The 12,500-nt window shown below is 44.6% G+C and overlaps 2 pseudogenes; both read left to right on the forward strand.

The window, feature by feature from the left end:
- LOC117131550 overlaps positions 1-1,545 on the forward strand; it is a 2,616-nt pseudogene extending 1,071 nt beyond the window's left edge.
- Positions 1,546-11,731: 10,186 nt separating this feature from the next.
- Positions 11,732-12,500, forward strand: part of LOC117131553 — a 5,848-nt pseudogene continuing 5,079 nt past the window's right edge.

A 12,500-nucleotide genomic window follows, 5' to 3' on the forward strand; every position in this document is an offset into this window, starting at 1 on the left:
AAACCTAAAAGCTAGAATCCAATTTTATATTGTTCTTGCTTGATTGATTTTTGATTGATCTGAGATTTAGGATTGTTGGATTGATTGAAATAATATGATCTAGAATTTAAATCCTTAAGGCCTTGAAACCTTAATGTAAGATTTCTAGAGTTTAGATCGAAAACCCTCGTTTTATAAAAGGTGTAAAACTTATTGATTAAGGTTGTTTACATGAATCTGAATATGAAATTGCATTCGTACTGTTTTAATAATATCGACCAGCATGTAGATCACACAAATTTAAGATTGTTTTCATTAGTAAACCTACATGGCCGTGTGGCCTTATGTTTTGATAGCACCATGGTCGATTAGAATTGATTGATTTCTCATGAATGCATAAGACTTGTTGTGGCCGAGCTTGCTAATTATCATGCGGCCACATGATCACATTGTGAACCTAAATTCCGAATGATAATGTGATTAAGATGTCGAAAATCGCAAACAGAGACTATGCGGCTCTTAATCTCTCTGGAGATAACTACTTGCAGTGGGCGCTAGATACAAAGATCAGCTTAAGGTTAAAGGGAATTGGTAATACTATCACCAAGGACAAGAATGAGAATGATAGATACAGGGCTATAAGCTTTATACGCCATCATATCATTAAAGGTCTAAAAGATCACTACATGCCAATTGAAAATCCACTAGACCTTTGGAATGCTTTACAGCATAGATATGATCACCAGAAAACGGTGTTACTCCACAAAGGCTAGAGATGACTGGAAGAATCTCAGATTCTTAGATTTTAAGTCAGTGGATGAGTACAATTCATCCTTGTTCAAGACAGTCTCGATACTAAGGCTTTGTGGTGAAGAAGTAACCGAGGAAGAGTTACTTGAAAAGACCTACACTACGTTCCATCAATCGAACATGATACTGCAACAGCAGTACATAGTGAAAGGCTTCGCCACATACACTGATCTGATCTCGTGCCTACTTCTGGCCGAGGCAAACAATGAGCTCCTGATGAAGAACAGTGAATCTAGACATGTTGGAACAGCAGCATTGCCCGAAGCCCATGAGGTTGAAAAGAAAGATCCCAAAGAGTGCAACTACGCCCAAGATAATAGGAAATCACACGGCAAAGGCCGAGGTGGATACAAGAGGCGTGGCCATGACAACTACTCAAACGGCCGAGACAACTACTCGACCGGCCGGAAAGGAAACCACAATAACCGTGGTCGTGGCTCCAACTATGGCTGTGGCCGAGGTCGAGGCGGCATATCCAAACCGTCTTACCCGACTAAGTCCGTTTGTCACAGATGTGGGATGGACAACCATTGGGCCAAGAATTGTAGAACCCCCAAGGACTTATGTGAACTCTATCAAGAGAGTCTCAAGAACAAGAACCCGGAGGCTCACATGGTTCATGATTCCGGATATGATGCTGATGATGATTCCGACTTTTCTAATGATGACCTAATGGATTTTGAGACTTCTGATTGTCTCAAAGACTAGATTTCGAATCACTTGACTTATTTCTTTATGATTGCTTTGGTGTTTTTATTTTTATTGTTGTTTGGTGTTATGACTTTTATAATAAGAAAGTTTTAAAGTTTTATAAAGTCTCTGAGATTAGAAATCTTATTATTTATAGAAATGATAGATGAAATGAGTATACTCGTGGTGGATAGTGGCACAAGTCACACAATACTTAGAGACAAAAGATACTTCATGAATCTCAAATTCCAAAGTGCAAATGTTCACACCATTGCGGGTGAAGTGAGCCTGATTGAAGGTCACAGTCAGGCTTATGTATTGACGCCTAAGGGCACTCATCTAGAGATCAAAACGGCCTTGTATTCCCTAAGCTCTAGAAGAAGCTTATTGAGTTTCAAAGACATAAGGTTGAATGGTTTCCATCTTCAAACATGGGAAGAAGGAAACAAAGAATTCCTTAACATAATTTCGATCACCAAAGGCAATAAGAAGATCCTAGAGACCATACCTGCAATGTCTACTGGTCTATACTATGCACGGATCAGTATGATTGAGGTTAATACCTGCGAGATATTCACTTTGTGGCATAACCGGCTTGGCCATCCCGGTACTAGTATGATGCAAAAGTTGATGATGAATTCACAAGGGCACACGTTAAAAGGAGTTGTCCCATACAATCTCACATGTGCAGCATGTGCACAAGGGAAAATCATAACTAGGCCATCACCAGCCAAAATTAATAAAGAGATCTTAAACTCTCTAGAAAGGATTCAAGGAGACATATGTGGACCAATAGACCCACCTAGTGGGACGTTTAGATACTTCATGGTCCTGATTGATGTATCGACCAGATGGTCGCATGTGTGTCTACTATCCACACGAAACTTGGCTTTTGCACGCCTGCTTGCTCAGATAATAAGACTGAGATCTCATTTTCAAGATTTCCCTCTTAAGACTTTACGTCTAGACAATGCTGGTGAGTTCACGTCCCAGGCGTTTAATGAATATTGTATGTCCATGGGGTAAGTGTAGAACACTCCGTGGCACATGTACATACACAGAACGGCTTGGCCGAATCCTTCATTAAATGTATCCAGCTGATAGCCAGACCATTACTAATGAGATCTCAACTCCCGGTATCAGCATGGGGACATGCGGTTTTACATGCAGCAGAACTGATTCGCATCAGTCCATCTAGTGAGCATAGATATTCACCATCCCAGTTACTTACGGGTCATGAGCCAGACGTGTCCCACATCCAAAATTTTGGATGTGCCGTTTACGTTCAAATTGCTCCACCACAGAGAACTAAGATGGGACCACAGAGGAGGATGGGAATATATGTAGGATATGATTCCCCAACTATTATAAAGTATCTTGAGCCAACGACCGGTGATTTGTTTAAGGCCAGATACACAGACTCACGGTTTGATGAGTCCACATATCCGACCTTAGGGGGAGATAATAGCCGGTTGATTAAAGAAATAGAATGGTCTCGACCATCAATATCTTGGCAAGATCCTCAGACTAAAGAGTGTGATATGGAAGTCCAAAAGATTATACATCTTCAAAAGCTAGCTAATCAACTGCCAGATACATTTGCTGACCCAAATAGAGTGACAAAGTCATATATCCCGGCTTGTAATGCACCCATAAGAATAGATGTCCAGAAGGGACAATGTCAAGTGGCTACAGAGTCTAAACAACGTTTGAAACGTGGTAGACCAATTGGTTGCAAATATAAACAGCCTCGGAAATCCAAGAGAGGTGCTGGATCCGAGAGCATCAAGGAAACCGTCCAGGACATTTATGGACCGGCCGAGCCAACCAGAATGGTCGAGCCGTGTGGGCCGGCACCAGTTGATCCGGCCGCTCCGCATAGTGAGGTTCGGGACGCTGGACTTCATGGGATGCCAGGGCCGGACAATCAAGAGATCTCTATAAACTATATGATGTCTTGAACACAATGGAACAGAAAAGATATCGACGTCGATGATATATTTGCATACAAGGTAGCACTTAAGGTCATGGATATAGATGAGGATCTATAACCCACGTCCATACAAGAATGCATGCAGAGATCAGATTGGATCAAATGGAAAAAAGCTATAAACATGGAGTTAGAATCATTGAGAAAGAGATGCGTTTTTGGCCCTATAATCCGGACACCAAGTGATGTCAAACCAGTGGGATACAAATGGGTCTTTGTGAGAAAGAGAAATGAGAAAGGAGAAGTAGTGAGATACAAAGCACGGCTTGTAGCACAAGGATTCTCACAGAGACCAGGAATAGATTATGAGGAGACATACTCCCCTGTGGTGGATGCAACTACATTGAGATACCTAATCAGTCTGGCCGTAAAAGAGAAAATTGATTTACGCCTAATGAATGTAGTGACTGCATATTTATATGGTCCACTGGATAATGAAATTCATATGAGAGTTCCAGAGGGTATTGAGCTCAAAGATAAGAAAGGTTCTCGAGAACAGCATTGTATTAAGCTGAATAAAGCCTTATATGGTTTGAAACAATCAGGTCGAATATGGTACACCATATTATCAGAGTACCTAGTGAAAGAGGGTTATAAGAACGATCCAATAAATCCATGTATCGTTATAAAGAAATTCGACAGCAAGGGCTTTGTGATAATGTCAGTTTATGTGGACGACCTGAATATTATAGGAACCTCTGGAGAGATTTCCCAAACAGTCGAATGTCTAAAGAAAGAATTTGAGATAAAAGACTTAGGGAAAACTAAGTTCTGTTTGGGACTGCAATTTGAGTATGTAGAAAAAGGAATCCTTGTGCATCAAAAGACTTATACATAAAAGATACTCAAGCAGTTTAATATGGACCAGGCTAATCCCTTGTCGAGTCCTATGGTCGTGAGGTCCTTAGACCTAGAGAAGGATCCATTCAGACATAAGAAGTCGGACAAGGAGACACTCGGGCCGGAAGTGCCATACTTAAGTGCCATTGGAGCCTTAATGTATTTAGCTAGTCATACTAGACCGGACATCAGCTTTGCCGTGAGCTTACTGTCTAGATTCAGTTCATGTCCGACTCTTAGGAACTGGAACGGAATCAAACATATGTTCAGATATCTGCAAGGAACAAAAGAACTCGGATTGTTCTATACCGGCCGGCCAGGAGAGAGTTTGGCCGGGTATGCAGACGCTGGGTACTTATCTTACCCACATCATGCTAGATCTCAGACAGGCTATGTGTTTATGCACAGTGGGGCTGCAGTATGTTGGCGTTCCACGAAGCAGACCTTAGTGGCCACATCTTCCAATCATGCCGAGATAATAGCCATGTATGAAGCAAGCCGAGAGCTTGTTTGGTTGAGGAACATGACCGGCCACATCTTGAAAGAGAGTGGTATGGCCATAGGAAAAGAAAAGGAAGAGCCAACGAACATCTATGAGGACAATGCAGCTTGCATAGCTCAGCTCAAAGAAGGATACATCAAGGAAGATAGAACAAAGGACATCCTGCCCAAGTTCTTCTTCACCCACGACCTGCAGAAGGCAAAGGAAGTTCAAGTGGTTCAAGTTCGGTCCAGTGACAATTCAGCCGACCTCTTCACCAAGTCTCTGCCAACCTCAACGTTCAAGAAGCTGGTTCATCAGATAGGAATGCGCCAGTTGAAGGATCTTCAGTGATACCTTCATCAGGGGGAGTGTCGTGCGTTGTACTCTTTTTCCTGTCTACGGTTTCCATTTTTCCCACCTTGGGTTTTTGGTTTTCCTAGAGAGGTTTTAATGAGGCAACCTCGTGCATGATACAAACCCATATGGTTATAGCATCCAAGGGGGAGTGTTATAAATCATGAGTGGATTGCTATTAACCAAGAAAAAGAAAGAAGGCCCATTAGGCCACGACCAGGCCCAGCCGCGGCCGCGTCCGGAGGAGAGAGAGTCGGCCACTCTTTGGCCGACTATAGATTAGGATGATTTCCTTTTCTCTTCATGTTTATCTTTAAGTAGTTTTCCTATTTCCTTTATGTTTAGGATTTGTACTCTTTCCATTTATCTCTTCCTTGTAACCCCTATATAAAGCGAACATATTATTCAGAAATAATATACACGATTTCCCCATTCTTTTACAACAAACACTTGGTGGGATTATGAAAAGTCGAGCCAGCATAAGTACACTTGGACCATCAGTTCATTAGAACTCGGGCTAGCATCAATCAGACTGACTTGGACAGTCCAGTCCATCAAAACTCGAGCTCATGTCCAGATCAGTACACGAACAGTTCACGGAAAGGGCCAGCGTGCTGATATGTGTACTGACATGGTGCATACGTTGTCCAAAATAAGTACACGAAAAGTCCATGGGAAGGACGAGCATGCTGATATGTGTGGTCACCGTGCTGATATATGTACTGATCGGCAGTCCACGGACAATCTATGGTTGTCCAAAATCAGCCAAGGCAAAAACCAGAATGCTGATATGTGTACTGATGGACAGCCACGGACGTTCTGTGTGTGCTGACGGACAGCCACGAACGTCCTGTGTGTGCTGACGGACACACACGGACGTCCTGTGAGTGCTGATGGACACACACAGACGTCCTGTGTGTACTGAACAGACAGCCCACGTGGGCCAAAATCACCCGAACAGTCCACGGGAAGGGCCAGCGTGCTGAGTCCAAGGACCAGCGTGCTGATATGTGTACTGATAGACAGCCACAGACGTTCTGAGTGTGCTGACGGACACACACGGACACACACTGACAGCCACGGACGTCCTGTGTGTGCTGGCGGAAACCCACTGACGTCCTATGTGTACTGAATAGACAGCCCACGTGGGCCAAAATCACATGAATTGTCCACAGGAAGGGTCAGCGTGCTGAGTCCAAGGGCCAACGTGCTGATATGTGTACTGATGGACAGCCACGGACGTCCTGTGTGTGCTGACGGATCGATGGTAGATGTTTTGGGTCGATCGACGTCAGTTCCGTACTGGCGATCGATTTCATCCTCAATCTCCGTATCTTCTTCTAGTTCTAAGTCTATTGCCTTTTCCTCAGCCTTTTCAGCGGTGGTTTTCCGGTTCTCTTGAGATGGATTTGGGTCAAGATCGTTAAGAAGAATAGGATGAGAGTTGCTTTTCCCGGTCTTGTCGGCGTCGTCAGTGATATACCTTGGCTTTGACCCATTTTTATCCACGGTATATAAGTATTTTATTATATATATATATATATCTATGTTTTCTACTCTTCTAGGTATGTTTTCATGTTCAGGTGCATTTCGGAGTAAAGCTATGACTTTGGAGCATTTTGGAGCTTAATGAACATTTCACCCGAGCTGACCACGTAGAGGTCGACGCGAGGAAGAACAATCGATCGATGCGAATCAGTGCTGACGATCGATATCAGGAGATGCCTCGACAGATGAAGATTAATATCGATCGATGTCGAGACACCAGACACGCGACATTTTGGATTCAGCAGACTTAAAAGCCAAGGCGAAGCCAAATTACCAAAATGCCCTGACGAGTTTTTAACCTAGTAGAATATATACTGCCTAAGTGTTTTTGACGGCAAGAGAGCTTTTTCTAGACCTAGTTTGTTACAATTTTCATTGGGAAGAGAAGATCACTTGTGATTGGAACTCCTTGTTTTCATTTCTTTTCATCTATACTATGAGTTCCTATTCCTTTATTGTTATGAATTGCTTTGCTATCTCTGAGTAGTTCAATTATTAGATCCAGGGTTCAGATAGGTTTGAGGGATTAGCCCCAAACTATAGATCTGCCTTGTTGTGATATTCATGATAGATTTGTATTCATTGCTTGTTTTAGCCTTGCTAACTAGAACTTGATCATAGGTTTGCATACTCAAGCAACCTTGTTATCCCATCCTGACATCTATCTATCATATTAGGACTTCTAGAGAGGGCTAACCGCCAATTTTAGTATCTTAATAGGGCATATCATACTCGCGCATAGGCCTGGTTAGAACCCATCGATCCATGTCCTCAACTGACAATCGATCGGCGTTGGCAAAGGTGTATCGGTCGACCTCTTAATAGACCATCGATCGACACTCTCTCGTCGTCGACATACTAACCATTGAGACACGAGATCTAGTCTTTTAACCAGTGGTACATGCGACAGCTGATCACTGAGTTAAGCGAATGAGCTCTAATATATCATGCATGCAACAGTTAGGTATCTATCGGTATTATAATCTCCAACACCTGAATAGTGGCCCTGCATCTAATATCATTTAAAACCAAGTTACATTTATTATTTACTCGCTTGTTACTATTGCTATTTCATTTAAACATTTACAACCCTTATAATTAATAAACACTAGATTTAATTGTTCCCTAGCTCCTTGTGGATTCGATCCCTAAGTACTACATCTGAACCTCTTTTGATGAGAGTAACACTCCTTAGGGTAATTTGAGTGGTACCAAATTTGGCGCCATTGCCAGGGAGCTTTGATCGCCATTAGATTTAGTTTTACTGATTCTTATTCTTTTCTCTACCCCCTTTCTAATAATCTTTTTCTTGTCTTTTCAGGTGCATGCCGAGCGGTACAAGAAGCAACAAGGAGAAAGACTTGCTGTTCTCAGACGTTCCTGCTCATTTGGAACGCACCATCCGTAGAGGTCAACGTTCCACATTGCTCGACGCAACAACTTCGTCGTCGATCGATACGCACAACCAACCGTCAACCAACACCAGACCGTCATCGTCGATCGATCCCGATCGTACGACAACGATCGATACTACACCGCGTACGTCGATCGATACAGTGTCGTCAAAAATGGTAAACATTATTTTTCTAACTCAGGACGAGAATGGAAACCTGTATGACCAGGCCGGTCATCTGCGTAATGCAACAGGTCAGAAAATAGATGCTCAGGGGACTGTAATCCTTGATGCTGATGCTACAGGAGCTGCTCAACCTGTAGATGAGGATGCTCGATCGAAACCACTGGCCGACTACAATCGCCCAGTTGAGTACTATTCCAACAAATCAGCTATTCGACTTCTGGAGATCCAGAAGCAGAATTTCGAGCTGAAGCCTCAATACTACACTCTCGTGTCGAAGATACCATACTCTGGGTTACCGCACGAGCATCCTATGGACCATCTGGAACGGTTCGAGGATCTAATCGCTACTAGTCGGATGGAAGGAGTCCCCAAAGATTACCTGCTGTGCAAGCTCTTCAGATACACGCTGAATAGAGAAGCGATGCACTAGCTTAGGCAGCAACCCACATGATCTTTAACATCCTCGACAGACATCAAGAATGCTTTCTTACGAAACTTCTTCGATGAGGCGCGCGCTGAGGAACTTCGAAACAAAATTTCCACATTCTCGCAGAATGGGAGAGTCCTTCAAAGATGCGTGGATTAGATTTAGGTTCTTCCAGCGAGACTGTCCACACCACGGATTTAACGAAGTGCAGCTGCTAAGCACTTTCTTCCGAGGTCTTGCCTTACAGTATCAAATGGCTCTTGATACGGCGAGTGAAGGAAACTTCACTACTCGGAATCTGTTGGAAGCTCTGAGACTTATCGAAAACCTTGCTAACAGCAGCAGCACCAAAAACACTGACTTTGAACGGAAGAAGTCTGTACCCTCTATCGGGAAGGAACAGATGGACGAAGTAAGAGCTAAGTTAGATGTGGTGCACGAGCTTCTTAGGAAGCAAGTCTGTTCAGCTGAAGGAGAAGTAGCAGATACGGAAGGAGAAGAAAATGTGAACTACATCGGAGGTACCGGAATCCGGAAATTTGGAAACCAGGGCGGAAACAAAAACTTCTTTGGAAATGGTCAAAGAAGTAACCAAAGTTCACAATTTAAAAAACCCTTCAACAACAGCAAAAGCTACTAGACCTCTTACTACAAAAATCCACCACCCCAGACTCAAGAAACCAAGATCGAAGAAATGCTTGATCGAGTACTGTTGGGACAACAACAAACCCCTTCTTTTAGACCCAAGACTCGCTTCGGCGGGTCAATCCGGGCGGAGGACATTGTCAGGTGGGGAGTTTGGCTGGGGCGGCACATCTGTTAAAACATAACGCAGGTGTCCTAAGATGTGGAACAAAAGGGTAAAAGCTCGTTTGATTCCGATTTTCAGTACGAATACGAACCGTGAAAGCGTGGCTTATCGATCCTTTAGACCTTCGGAATTTGATGCTAGAGGTGTCAGAAGGGTAAAAGCTCGTTTGATTCTGGCTTGTGGCAGCCAAGCGTTCATAGCGACGTTGCTTTTTGATCCTTCGATGTCGGCTCTTCCTATCATTGTGAAGCAGAATTCACCAAGTGTTGGATTGTTCACCCACCAATAGGGAATGTGAGATGGGTTTAGACCGTCGTGAGACAGGTTAGTTTTACCCTACTGATGCCCGCGTCGCAATAGTAATTCAACCCAGTACGAGAGGAACCATTGATTCGCACAATTGGTCATCGCGCTTGGTTGAAAACCAGTGGCGCGAAGCTACCGTGCACTGGATTATGACTGAACGCCTCTCAGTCAGAATCTGGGCTAGAAGCGACGCATGCTCCCGCCGCCCGATTGCCAAACCTCAGTAGGACCTTCGGCTCCCAAAGGCACGTGTCGTTGGCTAAGTTCGTTCGGCGGAAGCGCCGTTTGGACCGCCTTGAATTATAATTACCACCGAGCGGCAGGTAGAATCCTTTGTAGACGACTTAAATACGCGACGGGGTATTGTAAGTGGCATAGTGGCCTTGCTGCCACGATCCACTGAGATTCAGCCTTTTGTCACTAAGATTCAACCCTCCCCCTTTCCAATCACACGTTCCACCCCAAAACGTTAAAAACAAAAAACCCAAAAAAATTCAATTATATGTTATAAATCATGGAGTGGATTGCCATTAACCAAGACAAGAGGAGAAAGCCCGTCGGCCACATCAAGTCCAACCGCGGCCGCAAGGAGAAAAGAGAGTTGGCCAAAGCCTTAGCCGATCTAGGATATAGATAGTTTCCTTTTCCTATGTTTTAGTAGTTTTCCTATTTCCTGTTGGATTAGGATTTGTATTCTTTCCTTTTATCTCTATCTTGTAATCCTTATATAAGGAACCCCTTTGTTCATTAATAAAACACAAAAATATTCAGTCTCTAAACCTTCTAATTACAACACGTTATCAGCACGATAGACTCCAAAACCTTGAGACAATACCTAACTTAAAATCCGTCACACATAAACCCTAAATCCGGTGCAACTTAAAATCGACCGATCTCGGTCGCTACGTAGTGACTGAGCGGGACAGACGCTCTGTCGCTGCATAATGACCTTTTTCGAGCTCTTGTCTGATGTCTGTTTTTTCCTCCGCAAAGCTTTTAGTAAGAAAGAATCTATCTCGAAAAAGTATTTATCGGAGAAAAAGTTCTCATCTTCTTCCTCGGACGTTTTGAATGTTAACTTCGTCGTAACCAACAGTTAGCCTCCCAACTCGTTAGGAGTCGAGACTCTAGCGCGCGGTTTGACGATTTTGGCAAAGTTAGGCGTATTGGATGAAGTTTATACTTTAAACGCCGCGGAAGAAAAATCATAGAGAAAGTATGTGTATTAAAGATATAAATTCCGAACCCATATTTCTATTAGTAGTGAGCTCTTGTCATACATTTTCTTCACACCTTCCCTTCTTCAAACCTTCAAAAACCACTCTAGCTCCAAAACTTTTGCTTTCAACATGTCTTCCTCCCAAGGTGACAAGAGAGATTACGACGTCGAGATGGGCGAGGCCACCTCTCCGGCTCCGATTCCGACTTCTCCAGCTGAAGCGCCAGCTTTTGTTGCTGGTCATCTCTCCTTCCGAAAGAGACTAGTTCGTCGCTAAGACGAGAAGAAACTGGTTCAAGCTGGCACCGAGTTCCTGTCTTCTTCTGCGCGGGCCGTTGCCCCGGGTCACGGGACCGAAGTCGTGGTTCCGCAAGACGTAAGAACTCTTGCAGGCTCGGGCATTCCAGATGCTCAAGCTTTACCCGCTGGATCGTCCACGACTCCGATCCTTGTCGAGGACAAGGAGAGGGCTGCTGACTCTATGCCTCCTCCTCCGGCCAGGAAAGAAATCGTTCTAACGTTACGCGCTCCTAGTGCTGTTCCTAATGCTCAGCCTAAGGGCCGGAAGAGGAAGCTTACCAAGAGCGGTGACGGGGAATCTTCACAGCAAGGGGTATCGAGCGTAGCGTCGGGACTTCATGGAAAGGTTTGACGCTCACTTGATTTCTTGATAGTTTCATATACATTCTCTCTCGGACTTAGTATTAAGTTTTTTTATCGTTCGCAGTTCATGTCATTGATCGATGGGATGATCAGCGAGTGCGGTTCTGAGACCAGTCGTCTTGCCGGAGAGTTGGTGGAGCTGCAGGGTAGATGGTCTGCAACCGAGGCCATGCTGACGGCTGTCAGGGATTCTCATTCCGCGAAAGTGTCGAAGCTCGAGGTCGCGATAGGGGAGCTCGAGAGGGACCTCGGGAAGACGGCGAGTTCATTGCTCAAAGAGAGGGTGAGAGCCCCGTCGTGCCCAGACCCTGTCGCACCACGAGGCGCTGTCTACGAGTCGGGTTGTTTGGGAATCCAGCCCCATTCGGGAGGTAACTTCCGTCCAAGGCTAAATATGGGCGAGAGACCGATAGCGAACAAGTACCGCGAGGTAAAGATGAAAAGGACTTTGAAAAGAGAGTTACAGAGTGCTTGAAATTGTCGGGAGGGAAGCGGATGGGAGCCAACGATTCATCCCGGTCGGATGCGGAACGGAGCAATCCAGTCCACCGATTGATTCGGGCCGTGGACCGACGCAGATTAAGGTGGTGACATAAGCCCAGGCTTTTGTTACGCCCGCAGAGACGTTGCTGCCTTAATCGTGGTCTGCAGCGCGCCTCATGGCGTGCCTTGGCATCTGCGTGCTCAGGGCGTCGGCTTGTGCTCGTGGCGTACCTTGGCATCTGCGTGCTCAGGGCGTCGACATGTGTGCGAGTCAACGGGTGAGTAAACCCGTAAGGCGCAAGGAAGCTGATTGGCTG

This window comes from Brassica rapa, unplaced genomic scaffold (genome assembly GCF_000309985.2).
Source record: "Brassica rapa cultivar Chiifu-401-42 unplaced genomic scaffold, CAAS_Brap_v3.01 Scaffold1034, whole genome shotgun sequence".
NCBI classification, from domain to species: Eukaryota; Viridiplantae; Streptophyta; class Magnoliopsida; order Brassicales; family Brassicaceae; genus Brassica; species Brassica rapa.